Raw genomic sequence first — 25,879 nt, forward strand, 5'->3', positions numbered from 1 at the left:
AAACTTAAATGAGGGAAGCAGGCAAGAGATGTGGGGTCCTGGAGAGGGCAGACCCCAGCTAAAGGGGAGGCCCACCACCTGGCTCCAGTCACTGAGGCCTGCGTGATCCCACATCACCACAGCTTTTGATCTGTCAGGAGAAGCACCACACCTATATTTTTTATGAAATCTTTTACAGAAAATATGAAAAAAAAAAACCCCAAATTTTAAAATGTTGGCTTTTTTTTTTTTTCCTTTTTTAAACACTCTGAAGGCTAAATAAAACATGCCTACCAGTCAGGTTTGGCCTTTGAGACACTTCTCACCCAATCCAGATGGGAAAACAGATCAAGGGAGGTGGCCTGACTTGCTGGAGGTCAGCAGCAGAGCCCCAGTTTCGCGAACCCCAGGCACCAGGTATTTTCCCAAGCACCCTGCTGCTTGGTGGCCGTACAGGCGGAGTCCTGCTGCCAGCTTTCTCCTGCAAATGCTGCAGCCCAATGCCACTTACCCTGGGGCCGACACACACCGCAGCCCTCTTCCAAGTGGTGTCAGGTGCCTCACATCAAATGGGGTGCAGAGTTGGGGCTGGGACTCCTTCCCAAAGTCCAGCTGTAGATCCCGACTGCACAAGCTACAGGAATCTGACACAAAGAAGTCAACCCTGCTGACCTTCAGGCTGCCCCTCAGCCCCTGCCCCAGAACAAATGAAGATTAACTAACCAGACATGTTATTTGTGGCATTGCATTCAAGCCTCCTACCAATCCTCATTTTACAGACAGGAACTGAAGCACGAAGAGGTTCAGCAACTTGCTCAGCATCACACAGCTATGGGTGTGAGAATGGAGTCCAGAGCATCTGATTCCACGTCTCACACGGATCAGGAAGTTTTCTGCTGCTCCTGTAGCAATTTGGTTATGAGGGACTAGGAGTTATGTTCCCACGTTGTGAAGATAGTGTTAGCTGTCCTTCCTATGCCTTATCCAAGGACTGGTGCTAGGGGGGCTAGCTCCTTAGGGATAAGACAGAGCACATAGGGAGAAGCTGGGGAGGGCGCTGCTATATGGGTCAGGATGAGGCTGATTGGCTCCTGGGTGGTTCTAGAAGAGCCAAGAAGAGGAGAAAACCCACAGTCCCAGCAACTCTTGGGGTCTGGGGTCTGACTAAGGACAGGGTCTGGCCCCTGCTGCCCACAGAGCCTCTCTTTCAGGTAAGCCATTCTACCTCACCCTGCTCCCTGCCCCCATACACATTAAGCCTTTGAGTTCTGGGGTGCTCAGATCCCTAGCAAGGCTGCCATATACCACTGCACAGGATGGTCACTGCACAAGCATGCAATTAAAGGGTTGAGTGGGGACTGAGGCACCATCCATGCTCCGCTCACCAAGCCCTGGCATGAGACACATCAGCCTGGAGCATGGGACACTTTCTCCTAATTCCCACCAAGGAACCAAATGGGATAGGAGAGGCCTTGTCCCTGCCCCACATCCACCACTCCTCAGGTGCAAGGCTGAGGTCTCTCCCATGCTCTCCAGAAATCTGGGTGCTCCCTTCGAGGGAGGGCAGAGTTCTAGCCAGGCCATGTCAAAGACTCAGTTTCCCCAGCTGAAAAAGGAAGGAACAATCCCCTTCCCCCACCTCCCACCACCAGCGCCCTGGGTGGGGACAGTGTCTGGGCCCAATCCCAAGAGTTTTTAATAAGATCCTTCCCAAGGCGCGACTCAGCGATCTTGATCTCTTCCCCAGCTCTAATTTCCTGTCTGACTCAGGTCTCTCAAAGTCTGGAGGGAGACAGCTGCAGCTGATTGTCCAGCCCCCACCCCCAGCCCACAGCTCAAATCCTGGCTTCAGAGGAGGTGACGGTGGGGTGAGAAAGCTAGAGCATCCTCTACATCTGCAAATGAGGTGGGGGTATTATGAAGCAGCCTAGGTTTCGACTGACCTGGTCCTGGTTGGCCATTTCCCACCGCAGGCTGCCTTCTCCCAAATCCAGAAACTTGGGACTATGCAGCTTCTGAACTCAGAGCCCAGTGGATTGTGGATGGAGCCCCAGCCCTGCGGTCCATGGCTGCAGCTCCTGCCTCCCAGCCAATCCCTAGGGAGAATGCATTTGGCTGGCAGATTTCAAAGGGCACCTTAGGTGACTGGCCCGGGAGACTGCTGGCACCTTTCCCCACTGCGGAGTGGCAGAGAGGGAAACTGAGGTCCAAAGGCAGCACCTTGGAGAAGGAGCTGAAAGTTCAAGCTCTCCATGAAGTGTGTGTGTGTGGGGGGGGGTCCTTCTCCTCCCTGTGAGGAATGGATACTGGGAGAAACCCCTCTATCCCCACATGCCCCAGCCCTGGCCTGCCTGAGTATCTGCAGGGAAGGAGATGGAAGGGGTTCACCCCTGCAGGAAAGAACTAACAATAATAATTTTTATTGAACACCTACTAGAGTAGGCACCGAGTTGAACACTTCAAATGCATTCCCTCATTTAATCCTCCCGCAGCCCAGTGATGTAGATATTTTTATGATTCCCATTTTAGAGGTGAGAAAACTAATGTACAGGCAGACTGTGTAACTTGCCCAAGGTCCAAAGCTAGTAAGTGGCAGAGCCAGCAAAGCCAAGCAGACTGGCTCCAGAGCTGGCACTCAGACTGGGGTACTGCTCCCCCATGTGACAGGGGTCCCTCTGGTTCCCTAAAAGAGTGATCAGAAAGCCATCCCCCCTACCAAAGACCCCCAGCTTCTCAGATCCTCCCCCTTGCTGGAGGCTTTAGGGGCTCTAGATCCTGCTCTTTGGGGTTCTCCCTGCCAACACATTGGAAGATGTAAGTTTCTGTGCAGTTTTTCCAGTTTCCTACTCTGCTGGCCAGCTCCACCCCCACCTCCGCCCTCTCCCTGTTGCCCCCCAGCACACACACAGCATGAAGGCACTGCTGCCCGGAGGATCCCAGCGGAGAAAGATGCTCAACCAGGACACACACCCACCACAGCACTGCAGGATCCCACTGGACGAATCCTCCCCCAGCCAATATAGCTGTGGCCCCCTCCCTGTCCCCCAGCCCCCATCCTCCCTGTCCAGTCCCCTGATCCCTCTATCCTCCTGAGTAGGTCGGAAATCCCACCTGAAGTCCACCAGCTGCTCCACTCCCCATTTCCATCGCACATTGTTACCTCCCTGCCAGAGCTCTGGGACTCTGCTAGAGTCTAAGGGGAAAAAAATGAGGTTTCCAGGAACCCACCTTCCCTTCCCTCAGAAACCTGGGAAGGATGCTTAAAACCCCAGAAACGTCGCTATGTACCCAAATCTCTACTGCCCTCCACAAACACAGGTGCTCTCCTTTAGACTTCTGGCCCAAACCTCAAAATGCCCAGGGTGTGCGCTGGGGGCGGGGCTGTCACTCCCCCTCCTGGATCCCTGCAGCATGGGTGGGAGCTCCCCAGAAGTCCCCAAACTCCAGTGAGAGCCAGGTTGGCAACGGTCAAGATGCTGTGCCTCTGAGGATGGGTAGGTGGTATATCAGATGTGGGGGAGAATGGGGGAAGAGGGGTCGGGGGAGCGGGGGAGTGCCAGGTGAGGCAGACAACTTTTACCTGGCTGCGGAGGCAGAAGCGCAGGGGCAGGAGGCAGGAGAAGAGGTACTTTCCCCATCGGATCACGCAGGAGAAGCACCAGCTCAGCCGAGTCATGTCGGCCCCCAGGGTGGGCGCCTCTGGCGCTGAGTCGGGGGAGAAGGGCTGGCTGCTCCGGGCGCGGAGCTGAGGGCAGCGGGGGAACAGGGAGGCGAGCGCCCTGCCCCCCGGGGATCTCCCCGATCCTCAGCCCGGGAGGAGCAGCCCGCGCGTCCTGCCCCTCTAGCCCCGACGTGGCTGCATCTCCCCGGAACCCCCAGCGCGAGGCGCGGGCAGCTGCAGGGCGCTTACACCCTCGGGGACTTCCTCCGGCGGCTCCCTCTCTCCTCCCCTCGCCGCGACAGCCCCAGCCTGCTGGTGGGCGGGCGCAAGCACCCGGGCAACTTGGAGGCTCAGAAAAACGGACCAGGAAGGCAGGGCAGGGCGGGGGCGGTGCCAGGCGCCAGGCGTCCACCTGAGGAAGGAGCAGCAGGGGTGGGCTCCTGGGCGGCGGCGGCGGCAGCAGTGTGGTCCCAGCTGCAGTGAGTGCGTGCGTGTGTGTGCGCGTGCGTGTGTGTGCGCGCGCGTGTGCATATTTGTGGATTCTCTCCAGATCTCACTCCAATTCCCATATTGCTCCCCAGAGCATAATGTGATTAACTTAAACGGAGGCCACCGGCTTCCCCAACTGAAGCAGAAACATCCATGCGCCTGGCGAATGCACAGGGAAACACTCTGTACATCACCGGGGTCCCTGGTCCCATCCTACTGCCCCAGCTGGGACCCTGGCCACACCGTCCTCTGCCTACAACTCTCTCATGCCAGCTCCAGGAGGAATGCTGAGTGCTCCAAACACCTCCCCAGGAGGGAAGGGGCCCTGCCTCAAAGGCTGAACCAACCCAGAGAAAGGAGAGCTAAAGAGGCAGCCTCCGCTAAGGCTGAACCCTCCTGCCCAGGGCTCAGGGAGCTCAACTCCCCATCTTTCACCTCCTGCCCTGCCCCATGGCCTCCACCACTGCCGTTAGCACCAGCAGGGAGGCTCAGAGGCCACTGCCCTTCTCTACTTCTGCTTCACTCACAAGAAGTACTGTGAGGTGAACAGAGCAGCGTCCCTCAGGAATACTGTTTGGGATGCCATACTGTGACCCTGGAACTAGGGGGAGAAAAGAAGGGAGGGAAGAGGGAGGTGCTGAGCAGAGAGAGACAGAGACACAGAGATGCAAAGGCTGAGAGAGGCAGGAGACTCCCGGACTATGGGAGAGGCGGAGAGGTAGCCACAAGATTTGCCCCTGTTTCTATTACTGCAGAGAAACTGGGAGGGCAGCCAGCCAAGCCCAGAGAGAAAGGGGAGGGAGAGCTGCAGCCCCCAGAGCCTGGCAGGGCCTCTCTGCAGCAACAGGCAGCTGGAGCTCCAGCTGGGTCCCCCTCCTCGAAGACCTTCGGGGCTTCCCATCTCGGCCATTTTTGTGGGTGATGCTCTGTCCCTGTCCCCTTCCTCTCTTGCTCCAGCCAGTCTCCTCCCCAGTGTGTAGGCTGAGCACCTGAGAGTTTCTCAGCCGACTCAGTCCTGCCCCCAAGCTTCCCCCAGGCCCTGTCCCACCTCCCACTTCATGAGACAAGGCCATTTTGGGGAGACTGGGTGGGAACAAAGGGATGCAGCCACTGAGGGGAAAGGAGGTGGTCCCTGCTGGTGTGTGGATGGGGAGAGGGGGAAAGACAGCCCCTAACAATCCCCCAAGCAAGGGGAGCCCGCATCACCCCCTCCCACACAGCCTCTGGATGAAAGCTGGAGAGGGGCATAAGGCAAGCAAGTGGAGCCCCAGCCCCTCATTAATGTTAGCCCATCCCTAGCAGGCCCCACCCTTGTTGACGTCCTGCATCACCAGGCCTGAATTCAGTTCCAGGCCTGCAGAGGGGGCCTCCCTCCATTTTTTCAGTCCTCCCAGTCTCCCCACCCTGGTAGCAGAGAAAATAGAAAAGCATGAGGCAAGAGGAAATGGGGTTTAATCCGATGCAAATGGAATGAAGTTTGGCTGAAAAGAGTCACTTGTTGAATTTTTAAAATAGGAGGGAGTTCCTCAGATAGGATTGGCTAATACATAGACCTGCTTAGACTAAGAGAGGAGGGTGAAAGGACTTTTTCTTAAGAAGATTCTTCAAGTTTTCTCAATGCCCTGGGCCTGAAAGACACTCAACAAACACAGAAGAGAGGGAGAGAAAGAGAAAGGAAGGGAGGGAGGGAGGGAGGGAAGAAGAACGGGGAGAAAGAGAAGGAAATGCTGACTGTATCCCACCCTTCCCCACATGTAGGTCCTCTGAGTCCCTGAAGCAGGCTCAAAAGGGCAGAGCATCCTTTATCTCCATCCACCGCCCAGCAGGAGGTGTCCTTTAGAGGATGACCCTCCAGATATAAAAGGGAAGAGCTGGGGGCTGGCAGGGATGTGAGGTCAGGCATGTCACTCACTGCCTGGGGTTTCTGCCCAGCTTTCCCCTCCCAGCTCCTGGCCCCACCCACGCCCCACACAGCTTCATGCCAGGTGTCTTCTCTCCAGAAGGTCACGGTGGTTCTACTGCCACGTGCATGGCCCTGCCAGGACACAGAAATGAGTGACCCGCAGCCCTGCCCTCAGCCCTTTGAGCCTCATTGAGTCACAAGTCCTCTCCTCCATTTTTATCACCAGGGGAATTCAGAATCCTGGAGGAAACTGCTGCAGGATCCCCAGAACCCCCCTGAGCTGTCCCCATCTGATGGAGGAGAAAGGCTGGGAAGTCCCCAGGAAGCAGCCTCTGTGCATCTCTCTCTGGATATCAAAGTGAGACCCAGAGCCTCCGATCAGGGGCCCAAGTGATTGTCCACTAACAGGAGCTGCCTTTGTCCCCACTCCAAACCTTTGCCTAGAAGGTTCCATTCTAGAACCTTCTGGAAACTCCTAGTGTTCCAGTTTGCTAATGCTGCCAGGATGCAAAACACCAGAGATGGATTGGCTTTTATAAAGGGTGTTTATTTGGTTACAAAGTTACATCTTAAGGCCATAAAGTGTTCAAGGTAAGTCATCAACAATCGGATACCTTCACCGGAGAATGGTCAATGGTGTCCGGAAAACCTCTGATAGCTTGGAAGGCACGTGGCTGGCGTCTGCTCCAAAGTTCTGGTTTCAAAATGGCTTTCTCCCAGGATGTTCCTCTCTAGGCTGCAGTTTCTCAAAAATGTCACTCTTAGTTGCTCGGGGGTGTTTGTCCTCTCTTAGCTTCTCCGGAGCAAGAGTCTGCTTTCAACAGCCGTCTTCAAACTGTCTCTCATCTGCAGCTACTCTCTCAGCTCTCTGCATTCTTCAAAGTGTCCCTCTTGACTGTAGCAAGCTCGCTCCTTCTGTCTGCACTTATATAGTGCTCCAGTAATCAAGGCCGATGCTGAACAGGTGGGGCTACACCTCCGTGGAAATTATCTCATCAGAGTTATCACCTACAGTTGGGTGGGTCACGTCTCCATAGAAACACTCAAAGAATTCCAATCTAATCAGCACTAAAATGACTGCCCCACAAGACTGCATCAAAGAATATGGCTTTTTCTGGGGGGCATAATACATTCAAACCAGCATACCTAGGTTCCCCTCAGCTTCCTCTTTCACCAAAACTCATTGGGCAGGGGCAGGGGGTTTACAATCCTAAAAGGTCTCACCTCAGTCTCAGTCCCCTTTCTCCCTCAAAACACCAGAAACCATCTCTCACAATACTACACTGTCTTAAAATTGGGTAGAGTGCAATACTAGTGGTCAACAAGAGGGAGGGGTGAGGGGTATGGGATGTTTGGGGTCTGCTTTTTCCTTTTTATTTCTTTTTCTAGAGTAATGTAAATGTTCTAAATATGATCATGGTGATGAACACACAAATATGTGATGAAACTGTGAACCACTGGTTGTATACTTTGAATAGATCATACAGTGTGTGAATATATCTCAATAAAATGTTTTTTTTTTTTTAAAAAAAAAAAAAACAGAAACCACATCCTGATAGGTGTTCAGTAAATCTTCCCTCCATGCCCCAGAGCATTCAGAACAGAGATGGCTCCATGTAAAGTGCCAGACACAGATGCTCAGACACAAGGGACCGTATAAAAGCCTCTCTGTGGACTGAGTGAGGGACTGGGGGGGACCCAAGCTCATGTCAGATCCCAACCTCTCTGCAGAGTTCCCTTGTGGGTGCCCAGAGCGGGCTGCCAGCTCCTTGCCTCTCCCTTCCCAGTGGCACTTTTGAGGGCTGGTCACTATCCTGAGAGGGTGGACCAGTCCTCTGGGGACTCCCTGTCCCCCTGCCCATGCAACGTGGCCCTGGCCCACAGACCCTGGGCCTCTCTCCCAGCCCTGCCACCTCTGCACAGCCCCTCCAAGTCCTTCCCCTCCCTCCTCTCCTCAGGACTGGGATGTGGGGCTGCACTGTGGTCTGGCAGGGCTTGAAAGAAGAGGAATTCCTTCTCCACACCCCATGGTCCTCCTGCAATTCGGAGCCCAGTTTCTGAGGGAAGCCAGGGAGGAGATTCCAGAGTCCAGAGCCAGATGGTTTGGAAGTCACCTTTGCTGAGACGGGGCTGTTCTGGGTCCTTCCTCCTGTTATCCCTGGCTCAGTGCCAGGAGGGCCCCCTTTTTCCCCTGAGATGCAGGAGAAGTGCAGGAAGCTTCCCAGAAGCAGCCAGCACAGGTGTTGAGGAAACAAGAGAGCAGGTCGTGGGCCACAGGCCCCCTGGGGACAGGCCACGGGAGGAGGCCTGTCCAGCTCTGGGTAAGCACAGAGCCTCCTCTGTCCTGGGCCCTCAGAGCTACAGTCTCCCAGCTGGTTTTGTCTGCAGGGGGACAAAGGAGGCTCCTGTTCGGGGAGAATCGCCTGGGCATCTGATTAGAGGCTCCGGGTCTCACTTTCACACCCAGAGACAGGTGCACAGAGGCCGCTCCCCAGGGACCTCCCAGCCTTTCTCCTCCATCAGATGGGACAGCTCTGGCAGGCCCAGCTCTTCCTCCTGCACTTTCTCACAACCAGAGAGGTAGGGTTTCACTTCTCCCAGCCACAGCGATTCCTCCTGTGGACCCGAGGGGGCTCTCACTTGGGTCTTACCTCCCAAGCTGTGTTCCCCAAGGCGTTAGCACCTCACCAGGGTTGGACACCACTGGCTGCACTGGTAGTTGAACTGCCCAGCCACAGACAAGGTCCGGAACTCACACTCAGCTCCCAAGTCCTCTCCCCAGGCAGCAGAATGGGGAGCCTGGAGACCCGGGATGGGGGGGTCCATCTCATGTAAGCTCAGATGGCCTCCTCCAACCACTCATCAAAGCCCTCCCATGCCCTCCAGCCCCAGTTTCCTGCTGTGTCCCCAGGATGTTTATTTCTTCCTAGCCCTTAATATGATTCCTGTTGATTTATTCGCTCACTTGTTCAGTGTCTCAGCCCCCTCCCCACCCGAAGGTCGGCTCCCAGAGGACCTCAGGAGTCGCTCACGGTTGCACCCCAACACCTAACACAGTGCCCAGCGTGTGGACGGTAAAAGCAGTTTACTTACTACATTGGTTGATTGACTGCATAAATAAGAGAAAGAAGGAAGGCAGGAAGGCCGTCTCCATTTCCGCATCCACTGGGTCCCTCCACCAGCCGTCGATGATGGGCCAGTGTGATTGTCAATTCTGGTGTTCTGTTGCTGCTGCAACCAGGAGTGTGAGGTCTCCAAGCATCTCTACTCCCCCCACTCCCTTGGTGAGAGACCCCATCTCACTGCTCTTCTGAAACAAGCTCCCCAACGTCCAGTGCTGATTCAGGCTAAACTTGAATGAAACTCACCCCTTCACCTGACACCACTCAATATATACACAGTTTATACATGAAGACACTGAGGCCCAAAGAAGCCAAGTGACTTTCCTAGGGTCACACAGCCAGAAAGTGGCAGTGCCAGGACTGGAATGAGGCCCCTACTCCTGGGTCAGTGTTTTTGCATAATACAACACTGCAGACCAGAGGGTTGGGAGATAGGGAGTAGAAAAGAGGGGCAGGGGGAGTGGAGAGGAGAATGCTTCTCCTCTTAGAGATATCACCAGGAAGTGAGTTCACAAGCTCTCTTTCCTCCCTTCACCACCACTGGCCCAGGTCTCTGACCCCAGACCGGCAGGAAGTTCCTCCTGGTACCTAACTGCCATCCTTCCTTTCAAATTCCAGGCCATTTTCTCCTAGTCTATCTTGCCTGTGGAAGGAGAACAGCTTGGTCACTCTCCTGCACAATAGATGCCTTCAGATGCTGGCGGCTCATTATTCAAGCCCCCCTCCCCACTCCACCCCCACTCCTCTCTGTTCTCCAGGCTGAGAATCCCGGGTCCCCTGGGCCCTTTTCCAAACTTCCATCACCAGCCAGCAGCTGAGGTAACGAATGGTGGGTGGGGGTGGGGAGGGGGCAGGCCTGGAGTGGTAGTGGGTATCTACCCACTGGGCAGTCCGCAGCCTGGGCTCCCTCCCTGGGCAGCTGGGCCCCGCTCAGGAGAAGCATCTGGGGTGGGGGAGTAAGGCAGGGTCCCCGAGGTCATCCAGGTCATCCCTCTGCCCCCCAGGCATTTGTTGCAGGGCCCAGCATGGAGACTGCAGATCTAGGAGCTGGGCTGCTGGGTCTGAGCCCAGGCTCCTGCAATGAGATTAGAGCAGGACTGTCTAATTGATTCTGATGGAACTGGGAGAGGGAGTGAAATGAATGGAGAGTGCAGGAGGAGAGGGAAGACGGAGGAGGGGGATGGGGGAGCAGGGAACAGGGAAGGGCCCCAGGATGGAAAGCCCAACTGCATCAGAACCAGCTAATACAATTACCATTCGCCCCACCCCCAGCCTCTCCCATCGCAGCTCCCCGCTGGCTGATCTGCCCCTGAACTGGGCAGACTGGGTGGTTGGGTGTGGGAGGCTCAGCAGGAGAGGAGCTGAGTTGAAGCCCCCTGCCCTGGGGACTGAGATGACACAGAAATGAGCGGAGACGGTGCCTGGCAGACAGGAAAGTGGAGGGAGATGCAGACCCATAATCAGGTTCTCCGCCAACTTAAGATCCCCATCGACTTCCCCTGTTCTCCACCCACAAACCTCCTCCCATGCCACCCACTGCCACCAGCCCACCCCTATGCCCCTCCAGCCGGCTCATTTCCTCGGATCCCTCTCCTGGGCCCACCCCAGACTACTGTTTCTGTCGTGTGTGGAGTGGGTGGGAGAAGTGGGACCCCAGGACACTCCAGCTCCCCACACACCCCAAAGCCCTCAGACCATGCCCTGCAGACAGGCCAGGGAACTGTGAGGAAAGAGCTAGAGAAGCCAGGCCACCAGGACGGAGTGTGTCCAGCCCTAATGGCAGGGACCCCAAAACTGAGATGAGGACAGGAATGAGAAGGGAAACTGTGCCTCCAAGAGAGACCAAAGATGGGAGGGATGAGGGGTTAAGATGATGTGAGTGAAAGCTGGTGCCAATGGAGAAAAGGAGGCAGATGCAAACAAAAGGGAAGGAGGCAAGAGAGAGGAAAAGAAGACAGGGGAAGGTGGTGGAGAGTTCCTCCCCATCTCTTAGAGAGTGGTGCCCAGCTGAGAAGGGCCAGTGACCAGCTGAGAGGAGGAGAGGAAAGGAATAACGAGAAGTGAATGTGCAGGGGTGGCCGTCCAGCCAGGGAAACTGAGGCACGAGACAAGGTAGACGTGGCCTCATCCACAGGCTCCAGAGGCTAGCAGGGAAGGGGTCCCCAGGGACCCAGAGAGACCCAGAGGGGACCACAAGCTGAGACCCTCTGGTCAGGAGCTAGACACCACAGGTCAAGGAAATCGGGGCACTGGATTCCTGCTCTATAGCAGGCTGCAGCTGGCCCAGGAGTCAGGCCAAATACCAGCTCCCGGGGGCTCAGGAACCCCCAGAACTGAGACCTTCACCACTCCACGAGGCCCCTCAGTGCACACCGGGTGGACCCTACATCAGACCTGGGTCAAATTCCCACATTCCCTCAGGCCTGCAGACTTCTGTTCTCTCCCCTGACCTGAAGGAGACCACTTGGCTCTTCTCCCTACCCCAAAGGGCCTCTGGCACCTTCTATTCTTCCTCTAGCTGGCGACTTCTGGGCAGGACAGGGCATGCCCACCTCAGGAGCGGTCACTGGCACAGCCTCCAGGGGCAGCCCAGCAGAGTCAGGGGGGCCAGGCAGGGCCAGGAGTCGGACCCAAGCACAGGCGGGAACCCCCTGCACTAAGCTTGGGGCACAGTGCCCCTGAGAGCCCATTTTCTCACCTGGGGAACGGGACTGCTGCGTTTGCCTGTGCTAGCTTCCAGTGTGGTTGGGAGGACACCAGGAGAAAATGTAGAAGCAGCCCCTCCACTGCCCTCCATCCCCATCTTCCAAAGAGAAGGACCCAGATGAACAGTTAAGCAAAGAGTTTTGGAAAGAGACTAGATCAAATCCTGGCCCTGACTCGTACCAGCTGTGAGAACTTGGTGAGATTATTTCCCTATTCTGAGGCTCTGTTTCCTCTTCTGTAATATGGAGACAAGAATCCTGACCTCATGGGTAGTTGTGAGGATTAAATTAGATGTGAGCACGCCTGGCATGGGACCTGACTCATGGCAGGTACTGGATAAATGCTCCCTGAGGAAGAATCAGAAGTGTCCTCAGAAGCTACTGGCAAAGAGCTCAGAACCTGGGGCCGGGAGGGGCACCTTGGGGTGGCTGTAAAAGCAAGTTCACTGGCAACCCTTCCCAGATCTGCCAGCTGCACAGACAGATGCTCCCCACCAGAACCCTCAGCAAGAGCAACCTGTCTGGAACATGCTGTTCACGCCACCAGCCAGAAAGCCAGGAAGAGGAGCCAGGAGTCCAAAACAGCATTGTTACGAGATGCTGGAAGCAGGCCAGAGAGGTAGGAGGGGGGTGTATGAGCCCAGAAGGGGCTGGAACCCAAGAAGGGAGAGGACTTGGGGGACAGCTATCAAGCAGAGACAAGAGAAAAGGAAGCATAAGGATGATTTCCTGAGCCCCCACCCCAGCCAAAGACAAACAGGAAGAAAAGGGCCAGGGCTGAAGCAGGAAATACTCAAGTTAGACAACATGCAGAACTTCTGATGAGGTACCATGCTGCCAGAATGGGAGACCCCTGTCTCCACCTTACTATTCCCTGCTCTCCTCTTCTAAACCCCAAATGGGATCTGAGTCTTCAACTTCCCGTGGCACAGCATAGTTCCTCAGTTTTAGAAGTCCCTGCTCACCTTGGCAGGAAAACATTCCCCAGACTGCTCCTCCAGTTCCAAGATCTCCAGCCTCACTCAGTCCAGCCCCTCTGCACGGATTTCCTCACAGAAACCAAAGCCCATCCCTACCATCCATAGCCAACCTAGATCCCCTGGGGTACGAAGCAACTTCCCATCCAGACATTTGCACCAGAGGCCCCTTCCCAAACCAGGCCCCGCCTGGGCCACTCAGTCTTCATTCTGTCCAGATTTCCCTCTTTCTTGAGTTCTGTCTCTGGGAGACCGAGTGGAGGGTGCACAGGCTGAAGTGAGAAGCCCCCTCCTAGGGGGCTGATGGACCCGTTATTGCCCCTCAAAGTTTGTAAGGAGGGGCTTGGGCTTGGTTAGAAAGGGGATGCATTGCATTTATAGGGGTAAAGGAAGGAGACAAAAATGGGCCCGGAAACAGAGGACTAGTTTACAGCCTGGAGCATGTATAAAACACACCCCCCTGGGGACAAGGTGAGTGCCAAGAGGGAAAGGGCCAAGGCTGGGGACCCTGGAGACAAGGAATAGGGGACCGGGATAGGGAAGAATGGAAGGAAGTAGGCTGACTACCCTCAGGAAGAGAAAACAGGTGCTAAGGGAACTCTCTGGCCATCTTGGACCCCAAATGACTATGCCAACATGCAAATCTAATGCAAAAGAAAATGCAAATAAGGTTGCTTGCCAGGAAATTCTTTGTCCATGTGCTAGACTGCAATGAGAAGGCAGTGGCAGTTGCCCTGAAGGTAAGGGCTGCCTCCAGTTGTCCCCTACCCCCAGACCGTCATCTCCCTGGGGGAGGCATTTCTGTCCCTCCAGCCTTGAGCTCCAGGAGGGCAACCTCATGGGGCCTCTCCCCACCCTTAAGTCTCTTTCCAGACCCCCAAATTCCCTCTTTCTCTGCTCTCCCCACCATAAACTTCCTCTTCTGTAGGGGGCTTCCCCCTTAGCCACATGGAAGGGGAGCCCTGCCCTCCATGGATAGAAGCTTTCTATTGATGGAAAGAGGAAGGTAGGTGACAGAGGGGTAATCAGTCAATCACAGATTATGGGAGCAGGTCAGGTAGCAGACTCCACTGGGGTCAACCCAGCCAGCCCCCTGCGTCCAGGCAGACTCCCTCCATCCCAAGCCAATGAGGGTCCCTTCCAGCCTCTAGGGTCTGCCAGCAGGGAGATCCCGCAGCCTCCCCAGATTATCCTGTTCCCTAGCTTCATAACCAGGACTGACCAGGAAGCATCTCCTGATGTCTGACCTGCGATCCTTCTGCTGTTGTTCTCAAGCTGCCTTTACACCTCCCTGCCCCGCCACTGTCCTGCCATACTGGAGACAACTGGTGGAGTAGGAGGGGAGTGGGAGGAGACCTGGGTCTAGGTCCCGGGAAGTGGATGCTGGAGGCCCAAGCCTCCAGCTGGCGGCCTATCCCAGCGTCCCTGCCCACCCTGCACTTTTGCAAGCCCACAGATGAGCTGGATACTTCCAGATGAAGTCCACAGATTAAACACACTCCTTTAATTTTGCTGCCTCCAAACCCCCACTAAAACAATAGTAAAGGGATTTTTTATTAAGGCATAAATCCTATGAATTTTTTTAAAAATTCAGGAGAGGAGATCATAGCTAGAATAGATGTTCCATGGGTATGTCCAGCACAACCATTCCAATTATAAGGTACAAATCTGTTCCCATGGGTAAACTGAGGCAAGTACCCACCATCTCAACCATCCAAGCCCTTCCTTTGCACCTCCAGGCCTCCCTTCAATTCAGCAATTAAAGGGCTAATTCTTGATCCATCAGAGCCTGCAGGACATGCTCCAGCTCCCAGCCCAGGCCCTTCCAATCACCTGTTAGATACTTTATCACCCCTGATGGCAGTGTCAAAATTCTGGGAGCTGGAGAGCTGATGGTAAGTGGGAACATAAGCCCAAGAAAGCTGGACTCTACGGCTGGTGGTGGGAAAAGCCAAGATACAACTGGATTCATAGCACAGAAAACCCCCCCTCCCCAAAAGCCTCAGGGTTGGTGGCATCAGATTCTTAGGAAATGAGAGTGAGAATGAAACTAAAAACAGGGGCATTGGTAGAACATTGAAGAGGTAGCTTTATTTTCAGATTTCCTAGAGAGAGTAAAACAGCAGGGTCTGGCCTGAGAAACACAGGTCCAGTTTAGGGTGTGTATATTGACAGGAAAAGGTGGTTACATGAGGGTTTACTTTCTGTGTGTGAGGGGCAGCCAGGCCTGTACCCACCCCCAAGGAGAAAAATGAAGACTACTCTTGGCGATCTGACAAGCCCAAGAGGAAAGACCCAAAGATGCTGGCAGGAGTTTCCCCAATGAAGCAGCCCAGCCAGACTCCCTAGAACTCTCGGTTGACCCATTCACAGTAAAAATTCTGCCCTTTAGTGGTCCTCTTTAAATATAAGAGGAAAGCCCGGACTCCCCAGGCATCTGAGGAAAGCTTTGGAGATAAACAGTAAAGACTGAAAGCCTGGAGAGAAGCAGATGTATTGCAGAGAGAGGAAGACTTCAAAATAAAGAATTATTAATATCCTCAGAGGGATCAGAGAAGACATTGCATCCACGAAACAAGAACAGGAAGCTACTAAATAAAAAGAATATTCAGAGAACCAAAAAAAACAAAAGCTCTTGGAAATTCTAAAACTCTGAATCCCTGGCAGAACCCAGCATGAGCCTGGCGCTAGACACCCAGCTCATACCCCTCACCCCCCTGCACAAGGCTAGGCGCTCCTCTCCTGCAGGCTCTGCAGACCCCTCAAAGTCCCAGAGTTACTGATGGAGAGGTTTGGAGCAATCTGGAGACTGAAGAGGAAATGGAGATCCAGACATGGGGAGGGCATCCAATGAACTAAGAAGAGAAGCTAGAGCTAAAAAGGGATGGAGATGGCTAGTCTGGTGGCTTATGAGAGGTCCCTTCTGAAATCCTGTCAACCACTGACCCAGCAAAGATTTGCCTAACAGTAGCTAGAAGGAGTAGAAAGCTCCTATCTTATAGGTAGGAAAACTGATGCTCAAAGAGGCTGAGCCACTGTCCAGAGTCTAAGGCAAGAAAAGTACAGGCAGGTTAGCGTGAAACTCCAATACATGCCAAAGTAATCTGGCAGAGAATAAAAATGTATTTGCAAAGACCCCTTGAGGGACTGGGGAAAAATATGGAAATATTAAACTTCTCCACCTGGGGAATTACTGATATCCTCACAAGCATTGGGAACTAGCAATTTAGAAGGCCGAGCCCTCAATCTTGGGGCTTGCCCTTTTGAAGCTTGTTACTGCAAAGGAGAGGCTAAGCCTACTTATAATAATGCTTAAGAGTCACCCCCAGAGAACCTCTTTGCTGCTCAGATGTGGCCTCTCTCTAAGCCCACTCAGCAGGTAAATTCACTGCCCACCCCACTAAGTGAGACATGACTCCCAGAGGTGTAAATCTCCTGGCAACGTGGGACATAACTCCTGGGGATGAGCCTGGACCTGGCATCATGGGATTGAGAAAGTCTTCTTGACAAAAAGGGGGAAGAGAAATGAAACAAAGTTTAAGTGGCTGAGAGATTTCAAATGGAGTTGAGGAGTCATTCTGGAAGTTACATTCTTACATGTTACATAGATATCCCTTTTTAGTTTTTAGTGTATTGGAACAGCTAGAAGGAAATACCTGAAACTGTTGAACTGCAACCCAGTAGCCTTGATTTTTTTAAGATGATTGTACAACTGTGTAGCTTTCACAGTGTGACTGTGTGATTGTGAAAACCTTGTGGCTCACACTCCTTTCATCCAGTGTATGGACAGATGGGTAGGAAAATGGGAACAAAAATTAAATGAATAATAGGAGAGATGGGGGGATGGGATGTTTTGGGCGTTCTTCTCTACTTGTATTTTTATTCTTATTTTAATATTTTTGGATTAATGAAAATGTTCAAAAATTGATTTTGGTGATGAATGTACCACTATATGATGGTGCTATAAACAACTGACTGTACACTGTGGATGACTGTAGGGTATGTGAATATATCTCAATTAAACCGAATTGAAAAAAAGAAAAGTATGGAGCCCCAGCAACCTGTATCTCTTAACCCAAAAGCAACAAAACCATCTCAGACCTGGAGTGTCTGTACCTACAGTCTGACAGCTGGACTTGGGTTCAATCCTGGCCCTCAACACTTACAAGCTAGGACTCCTGGGTTGCTCCAGGCACTTGGCCTGCCTCTGTGTGCCCACCTGGCACCCGCCTGGCACCCACCAGCACCAGAAAGTCCCTCCCAGGAACCACAGGGGCTTATGCCTTCCAACCAGCCTTCAGACTGCAGCAGGGTGATGGGGAGTCCCCAGGGGCACAGCAGAACATGTTCCCAGAGGAGACCATGAGGGACCGTGCAGGCTGAACCCTACCTCTGCCCCAGACTTCCCTGAAACCACCCCAAACCTGGGTCTATTTTAAGCCAAGTCCCGGCGGGCAGCCAACCACCTCAGTGTCATTCTAGACGGTGGGGTCATCAGGCTGGCCGAGGTTAAGGTGAGCCGTGGCTGAGCCAAGGCGCTGCAGAGATAGCTCCTGGGGAGGAGGCACAGCTGAGTGGGGGGAGGGCCTGAGAACAGGGAGCACAAGGAGGGTGGGAGCCTAGGGCAGGGAGTTTTGGCCATGGAGGACCAGGTCAGGGGCAGAAGCCAGGAAAGGCTAGAATACTGAGAGGGCAGCAGGGGAAGGGCCTTCCTCCAGGGGAAGGACAGGGAGGGGTCCTGTGGGGTCTCTACTCAGTGAGATGGGGCAGCATCCAGGAAGGCAGATGCTGGAGTGAGAACGAGGGGCAGACATCCTGAGAGTGAGCTGGGGAGGAGGAGAGAAGGGAAGAGGGGGAAAGGAGAAGCAGAGAGGGAGATGGCAGAGAGCCAGAGAGAGAGGTAGTGAGGTGTGGGGGTGATGGCACCCATGCCTCGTGCTAGAGAGTCAATGACGTGGTCCCCCTCCCCCACCCCTCCCCCAGGCCCAATTGCCCCTTTTCAAAGACCCCCCCCCAGAAATCCAGCCACCCTTGTCCCACTAGGGCTACTCAGCCATGGTCCAGGGGCCCCAAGTCTGCATCCCTGAATCCCTTTCAAGACCCCGTCTCTGCCCCCCAAGTTACATATAAAAGACTCCAAGTTGGAGCTTGGACACACACACACATACACACACACACACACACACACACACACACGGACACACATGCACACAGCCTCCTGGGAAGAGAGGGGACAATGGAAAGGGGAAAGGGGTGTCCGTTTGTCCTCTGCCTGGCTTTGGGAGCTCAAATCCACACAAAGGCTTCACAAAGGGCCTCTGGCTCACAGAGGGGGAGATAAATGGGGGGAGGAGGGGGAGAGGGGAGACCCCAGAGCTGGAAATGCCCAGTCAGGGGGTCTGGGAAGGAAAATGGGGGCTGTTCTCACAGACCCAGAGGCAGCTAAAGAGCTTAGGGAGAAGGGGCAACAGGGATGGGGGGTGGGACTCATGCTCTCAGGCGGTGGGGGAGAAAGCGGGGCCAGCAGCAGCTTCAGGGAGGAGATAGTCAGAAGTGCCGACCTACTGTTTTATTTGAGGGAAGGGTGACTGGGCTCCCCCACCCCCAAAGAACATGGCTGCCACAGACCTCCCAGTCCCCCAGACTGTGTCAGATCTGTCTGGGAGGGGAGACAGGGAGGTGTCTTCATGGCCAAGGGCCAGCCTGTGTGGGAAGGACCAACTGATCAAGCAAGACAAGGGCCTCTTGCTCCTGAGGGACCTTTGAGAACTGAGAAACCCCTTCCCTTAGCTCCTACCGCCACCACCCCCCTTAGAAGGTCTGGGCTGAGGGGGGCTGTTCCAAGGAAAATGGATGAGATGCATGAGAGAGGCAAGGGCAGTGGCCAGGAATCCTAAGATCCGGCTCTCATCCCAACTCTACACTAATTGCAGTGAGACTGTGGATCTGTCACCTCAAGTGAGGGTCCATTTAAAGGCATTTATTATCATTACTGCTAAGTGACCTCTGATCTGCTTGCCCAACCACTCAGCCCTACTTTCTGAGAGATGAAGCTCCTGGTCAAGCCAGGAAGTGCAGGGGTCCACAAAGGCCCTTTCCAGGGAAAGAAGGCAATGGGTGTTTATTAAGTCTTTACTGCGCGCCAGGAACTTTACCTATATTAATGCCTTGGCTAAACAAGAGAAAGATGTTATTATTCCCATTTTCCAGAGGAGGAAATTGAGGCTTCCAAAGGGTCAGCAACAGAGCCCAGATTTGCAACCACATCAGCCAGACCCCTGGGTCCCCTGCTTTTCCTCCACAAACCGTCCCTCCCTTTGTTGCCCTGATGCTCTGCACTCTGTCCACCTCACCCCCAATCCCTGAACCTTAGAGAGGAGCACCATAGAACTCCCTCCTCCCCCAGCCTCCACCGCCAGTTGACCTCAGGATTCAGGACTCCAGATTGCAGAGGGTGATAAAAGAGGGAAAGGAGATGCCCACAAGAACTGGGTGAGGACAGGTACAAACAGTGCCCCCTGCCCACCGTGTCCTGGAGCTTGGCATAGACTGAGAGGTTGGCTCTCCACCAGCCAGGCTGGGTGGCCTCTATAATCTCCATATTGCCGGTGAGGAAGCTGAGGCTCAGAGACATCACATAGTTTTCCCAGCGGCACCCAGTTAGGAAGTGGTGGGACAGGACTCACCCATCCCTGCTCCCTCCACTAAACGGCTTCCTCTCTGAGCTAAAACCTTGGCAGAAGTAGGGCTGGGTCACACAGGAAGCCCAGGGGTCCTGCAGAAGGATGCAGGAGAACCACAGAGAAATTGCTCCCCGGGACACCATCTCTGACACTCAGCCCCCTGCCAGCTTTGTAGCAATTCCATTAAGAGGCAGGGGAATAAATTAGCCCTGCTTAGCATACTGAGTGGCTGGGTGGCTTGCACATCTCAATGCAGTCCGCAGAGTCAGGGAGCTGATGGGGCAGTGGAGGCAGGGGACAGTCTGGCTGGACTGGGCCTGGCCCGACCTCCCACAGATGGCTTCAGCTCAGTGCCCAGAAACATTGGCTCCTGCTCCAACATCATTCCCCTAATGGTGTTGCAGCTTGGCAACCACTCTCTGCACCCCTACCCCACACGCCAGCCAGCCCAGACCAGCCCAGGCCAGCCCCAGAGGACATCCAAGGTTACTGTCAGGGGTAGTGTCAGGCTTCCCATTCTCCCCTAGGATGAACTGTAGGGAGAGGCTCTGTCCAGGAGGAAGGGAAAGCTAGTGCAATGCAGATTCCTAAATGCCATCAACCCCATCCCAGGACCCTGACTGGCCCAGCACACCTGTGCCTCAGTTTCCCCCTCAGCAGTGAGGCACTCCAAGCAGGAAGGAGAGATGGAAGGAAAACAGGTAGAGTCTGCCTGAAGCTTTATCTGACACAACTGGGATAAAGAATATTAACCCAACAGCCAAGGATCAGCCCAAAGCCAGGCGCTGGGTAAGCAGCTCCAGGCCTGGAAGGGAGCATGAGGGCCTGGGGGCCCAGGCTACCTGCTCCTTCCTGATCCTTCAGTCTCCCCCACCCCCACCTCATCTCAGAGCCCCATGACAAAGGGCTCTCTCCCTCTCCTTGTCTCAAGGCCTTGTGAAGACCATGAGAATGTACCTCTCAGACCTCCTGATGCAGGGAAACAGAATCGATGGAGGGCCTCAGCTACTGCATGCTTTGAAATCCACAACTGTGCTTGCTGAGGCCATACCTTCCATGGGCTGCTCCTACCAATGACAAAGTACAGTGGCGATACTAAGGCAGACCCATTCCTGGGAGACACGGGACTTCTGTCAGCCAACAATGGCTTGAGGACGCCCCCAGCCCCCGCCCCGGCTTTGCTGAACTTTCCTTAGACTGCCTGAAGGTGTTGGACACCCCATTCCAACCCTCTCTCCCTCCCGCTGTCCCTCAGGGCCAGAATAATTGCGTCTCGGTTTGAAGGCTCTCCCAGCCTCCTCTGGCTCCATCCCTATTTCCTTTCACTCAGGCCTTTCCCCTAATAAAATTCTTGCACACTTAACCCCATCTTGTTTCTAGGAGGACCCAGACTAATACAATCTCTCAATAACAACATCATCATCAACAACAAGATTTACCTTTTATTAAGCGCTATCAATATACCCCACACTGTACGAAATGCTTTTAAGGGTCGCTGAGGAGAACAAGGCACAGAGAGGTTACTTGAGACACTCAGAGGCACACAGCCTTTAGGTAGCAAAGTCCAAAGTAGAACTCAGTTTAACCCTGGAACAATCTCCTAGAAGAAAGATGCCATCTCTCTCTGCCTCCTGGCTTTTGCAGTGAGAAAGAGGGTGGAAAAGGGACTTGAGATTCCTGAAGAAAAGGCAAGAAAGACACACAGAATAAAACAGGGACAGAGTGCAAGAGAGACTTAAAGAGGGAAAGAAGGCAGAAAGGAGACACGTAATGCCAGAGGGAGAGCCATCTCTGGCCCCAAAGAATCCTGATCCTGCCAGCAAAAACTGCTCCCCGTCCACCCCCTCCAGGGCTGGGAAAGGTCAGGGTATTGAACCAAAGGAAACAGAAGAGGAAGGAAAATGTGGCCCAAGAGCACCTCCGACTCCACCTACTTCTTGCCATCCTTAGCCAACCACCCCCACCTCGCCTCCTTCCAGAGGCATGCGAAGGGGTGTCTGAGGTGCTCCCCCAAAAAACTCTGCACCCAGGCTCCTCCAGCACCCCAGGAGTCTCCATTCCCACCTACCCCCTCTATTACTGATCTCCCCCCACCCACAACTCTTCAAGGGCTGGGCTGACAGGCCTAGCCTGGGTCTCAGGGCCCCAACAAAGCCAGGCCTGTCCCTTTTCCAACCTCTGTGGGAGTGACGTCTGGGCTGGGCAGCGGGCGAAACTGAGCCAGAAGGACATGGCAGAGCGCCAGCCCCACCTCCTCTAGGTGACTTCTTGGCTTAACTCCTGGCCTGCCAGACGCAAATTATTGGGGGTCCTTGATGGGGGCTGAGGGGACTGGTGGAGCTAAAGTCAGGGAAAAGGAGGGGGAAATAGTTTCCAGAGGGCCCACCCAGGAAGGAGAGAGTCTCAGGCAGACCTAGAACCCCCATCCCTAAACACACACACACACACACACACACACAACACACATACCACATACAACACATTCACACAACACACACACACACATACACACATACACAGACACACACATACACAGACACACATGCTGTAGGCATGGGAGAAAGACCCATCAGCTGGCTCTAGTCACCCTACACCCACACGTCATTCAGCCTGCCCCCATGCCAGGGATACTTTAAAATGCAGAGCCCCTTCCTGGCTGAAATTTTAGTGGCTGTCTCTGGATATATGATTAGCCTAAAGTCCAAACTCAGCTTAGCAGGCAGGGGCCTTCCCAGCTGACCCCACCTCTTTTCCAGCTTCAGCTCCTGCCTCTCCCCTCCCACCCAATACTCCACCCACGCTAATGACTCCAGCTCCCCAAGTGTACCACACAGACTTCCACACCTCTGGGCCTGACAAAAACGGACTGGCTTGTCTCCCCTTTGTCAGTGAACTCCTCCCCAAATTTTAATACCCACTTCAAAATGTCACCTACTCTGAGACGGCTTCCCAGACTGCCCCAGGCAGAACAGACCACTCCCCAGAAGCCCTGGGGTCTGCTAATTGCTGGTCTCCACCTTTCTGGAACACTCAGCATCCATCTCAGAATGTCTCAAAATGATGCCTTTGAACATCCACCTCCCCCACTTGAGCCTCCCAAGAAAGGGCCAGGACTCACTGGGTAACTCTGTGTGTGTATGTATTAGCAGAGGCGGGGTGGGAGGAAGGGCAGATGGGAGGAAGAGTGGAAAGATGGATGGCACAATGATGAGAGTGGATGGGTGAAAGAACAGATAGGTGGAAAGGCAGATGGGCAGGGAGGTAGGCAGACGAATGAGGCCTGGAAGGCTTCCACAGCACCCACACCACCCACGGCCCGTGGGACATTAGACTGGGGCTGTGTCAGAAGACTCTGAGGACCCACAAACCACCCTTGATTCCTTTTGGTTTCAGCCATGGCAGGAGGAGTGGGGTGAAATAGGATTTGATGAGGGGCACCCAGCAGTTCCTGAGAAAGGGATGCTGGCAGAAATGCCGAGAAGAGCTGGGCAGAAGCAAAAGTTTGCACTGAGGCCAGGAGACACCCCCTCCCCACCTCCCTGGAGCTGCCCCCCACCACCAGCCCCAGCTGATCACCAGAACCCACAAGCTTGAGGACTGCAGGGAGGGAGGAGGCGGAAACAGTCTGGAATCTCCTCCCCTCTGCTCCCGCCACCATCCAACAAGCACCCGCTTGTCTCGGGATATGGCAGCGAGCGAGGAGGCGAGGCTGGCACCTGGAGATGCCCGCTAGGCCCCTTGGCACCCGGGTGAGAGAAGGTTTGGCGGGAATGCTCGGGAGGGGTGCCAAGTCCCACCCTCTCTCCTCTCAAAGCTGACAGGCTGGCATGCAGGGGATGAGAGGAGGGCTTAGAGTGCAGGGCGAGCATGGGACCCCAGGAGGCCCCCTGAGAGACGCAGGGCCTAACCTCAGGCGCTGATAGTTTAGAACTGGGGTTCAGAGGCTTGAGAGTCAAGGCAGGCAGCTCTCCTCCAAGCCAAGAGGAGGAGCAGGCCCCAAAACAGGTCAGGGGAGGAGAGTGGTGTGGGCAATGGGGTCTGGAAGGATGAGGCAGCCTGGCAGTGTGGTCTGGGCAGGGGGCAGCCTGCTTAGGGAGGTGAGCGGGAGGGCAGGGCAAGGGGCCTGGGTCAGAGAGGGCATCCTGGGACAGGGGAAAGGAGAACAGCTAGGCTGGGGGTGGGGACCAGAGTCAGGAGAATGGACTGTGGCACATGGACAGAATGGCCTGTGGAATGGCAGTGGCACAGCCTGTGGTAGAAGGGGTGTGCCTGTGGCAGGAGTGTTGGTGGGAGTGCCCTGGCTGAGAGCCCAGATGCCCGGGCAGCTTCTAAGCCCTGATGCCTGAGGGCGGTAGGGGGAAAGGGGAGAGGAGAGCCCAGGAGATGTTTATCCGCCACAAGAACGTGGCTATCACGCCTTCCCCAGGGAGGACCCAAGTGATAAGCAACCTGGCTGCTCTTTCCTGGGTCACTGAAGTTCCCGGAGAGTTGCAATGGGAATGGGGGAGTGGGGCCTGGGGAAGGGGATGAGGGGAGCAGCCAGCAATAGCATCCCCAGCTGCAGCCAGAGCCAGGGGACAGGGGCTAAGATGGAGTTTCATCCATGCAGATAAAGGAGGGGGTGAGTCATGAGCAAGTGCCAGGCTCTCTCAAGAGGCCGCTCAGAAACCAGCTCATCCAAATGCAGACAGACACTCGTCCCCATCTCTGTCCCCACCACGGCCACACACCCACACATGCGCCCCTCCCCCTCCTCATCCCTCCTGAGTGTCCCTGGCTCCTCTCTCCATCAGCCCTTCACACCCTCATGCCTGTCCCTTCACACCCTCATGTGGCCGGTTGAAAACAGGTTGGAAGAACTTTCTGGCCAAGTAGGGTCTGAGATTGGAACAGATAAGGGAACAGAGGAGACCATGAACTCACCATCCTCACCCCACTCCCGAAACCTTCAAGGAAGAAGAGAGTTCATGTGTTCTGAGGCAGGAGGTGAGCCCTGGTGACCTCGAGTGTCCTTTGGACCCTCTGGCCCTTTGGCAAGCTCAAGAAGCAGGTAGTCTGGGGTGCCCTGGGCCTCACCCTTTCCTTCCCAGGCCCCTAAATTAGGCTCAGGCCTTTGCCAGAATTGCCCCGGGACACTGGCCACCTTGAGAGTTCAGGCAACAACGGCACCCCACCAATCCTGTCCCTCACCAGGGTGGGTCCCGAGGGTGATGGGAAGCACCAAGAGTTCAATTTACAAATGCCCAGCACTGTGGCATAATAAATATGCCATGACCAAGCCCTGGAGGGGCAGCCAGTCAAGTGGGGTGCACACACACACACCTGCCTTCCCCAGCCGCCCCTGAGGAAGGGAGCATGGGGTACATCTCAGGGCACCCCATCTCCCCAACTCCCCTGTGTGACCCAGATGGAGGAAGGTAAGGAGATGCTAGCATAATAAACCCCAACACAGCGAATGACTCCTGGGAGGCTACAGCCTGGCCAGTCCCTCAAATTGGAGGGTAGGTTGGGATTATGCAGGAAGCCTAGACCAGAGGTATCCAGTCCCTAGTGACCCCAAATGCCTTCTCCTCCTGGGGGAAATTTGGGGCCCACATCTGTACCAATCCTGGGGGTTTCCCCCACAGAAGTCTCATCTAGAACATATCCCCACCCTCCCAGTTCCCACCTACCCCACCCCTCTGGGTCAGTCCCCCCTACTTGCAAGGCTCCAAGACCTACCTGGAACATAGAATACAGAGGCAAGGGTCCAGCTGTCCCCACCATCCCTGGGGCAGTCCTTGCTCTGGGGGGCCCTCCCTGACTCCTCCCTCCTGGCTGCACAGCCCTGGCCGAGGAGGACAGCCCCTGCCGCAGCCCCACCTTGGGACACTCAGTCAACCCTCCCTGTCCCAGGCCCTCAGCCCTAAACCTCATCTGAGCTATCTGCCCTTTTAGGGGTCAGGTCCTACCTCACCCTCTTCCCCAAGGACACAGGAGGCCCAGGTGAGCCCTCAGCCCAGCCGGCTGCCCCCTCACCTGTCCCGCCCAGCGCCGCCCGCGCCCTCCCTCCGCGCCCTACCTGAAGCAGCAGCCGCCTCCTCTCCGCGCGCGCCGCGCCCCCGGGCTCCCAGCACTCGGCCCCCAGCGGGGCCTGGGGACTCCCGGGGGGCTGGGGCCCGCAGCGGGGCCCCGGCTCCAGCGCCTCACAGCACACCAGGCTCACGGTGCAGCCCATCCGGCCCGGCGCCCGGCGGCACGGGGGCGGGGACGCGGGCGCCCGGGGAGCCGGCCCGGCCCAGCGCGCCTCCCACGGCGGGAGGGCAGCGGCGACGCCCCCAGCCGGTCCGCGCCCGGAGCCCGCGCTTTCTCAGCCCGGAA

The 25,879-nt window shown here is 55.2% G+C and overlaps 1 protein-coding gene across 6 annotated transcripts in view; it reads right to left on the reverse strand.

The window, feature by feature from the left end:
• Positions 1-25,734, reverse strand: part of TNS1 (tensin 1) — a 225,854-nt gene extending 200,120 nt beyond the window's left edge. For 3 of the 6 annotated variants that reach the window (XM_037848560.1, XM_037848559.1, XM_037848558.1), the window contains exon 1: positions 25,581-25,733. The gene's annotated coding sequence lies outside the window, so the exon portion shown is untranslated. Of the gene's footprint in view, positions 1-25,580 lie in introns of all 6 variants that reach the window. The other 3 variants (XM_037848557.1, XM_037848556.1, XM_037848561.1) reach the window with 2 other exon arrangements.
• Between the last annotated feature and the right edge of the window lie 145 nt (positions 25,735-25,879).

Source organism: Choloepus didactylus, chromosome 9 (genome assembly GCF_015220235.1).
Source record: "Choloepus didactylus isolate mChoDid1 chromosome 9, mChoDid1.pri, whole genome shotgun sequence".
NCBI classification, from domain to species: domain Eukaryota; kingdom Metazoa; phylum Chordata; class Mammalia; order Pilosa; family Megalonychidae; genus Choloepus; species Choloepus didactylus.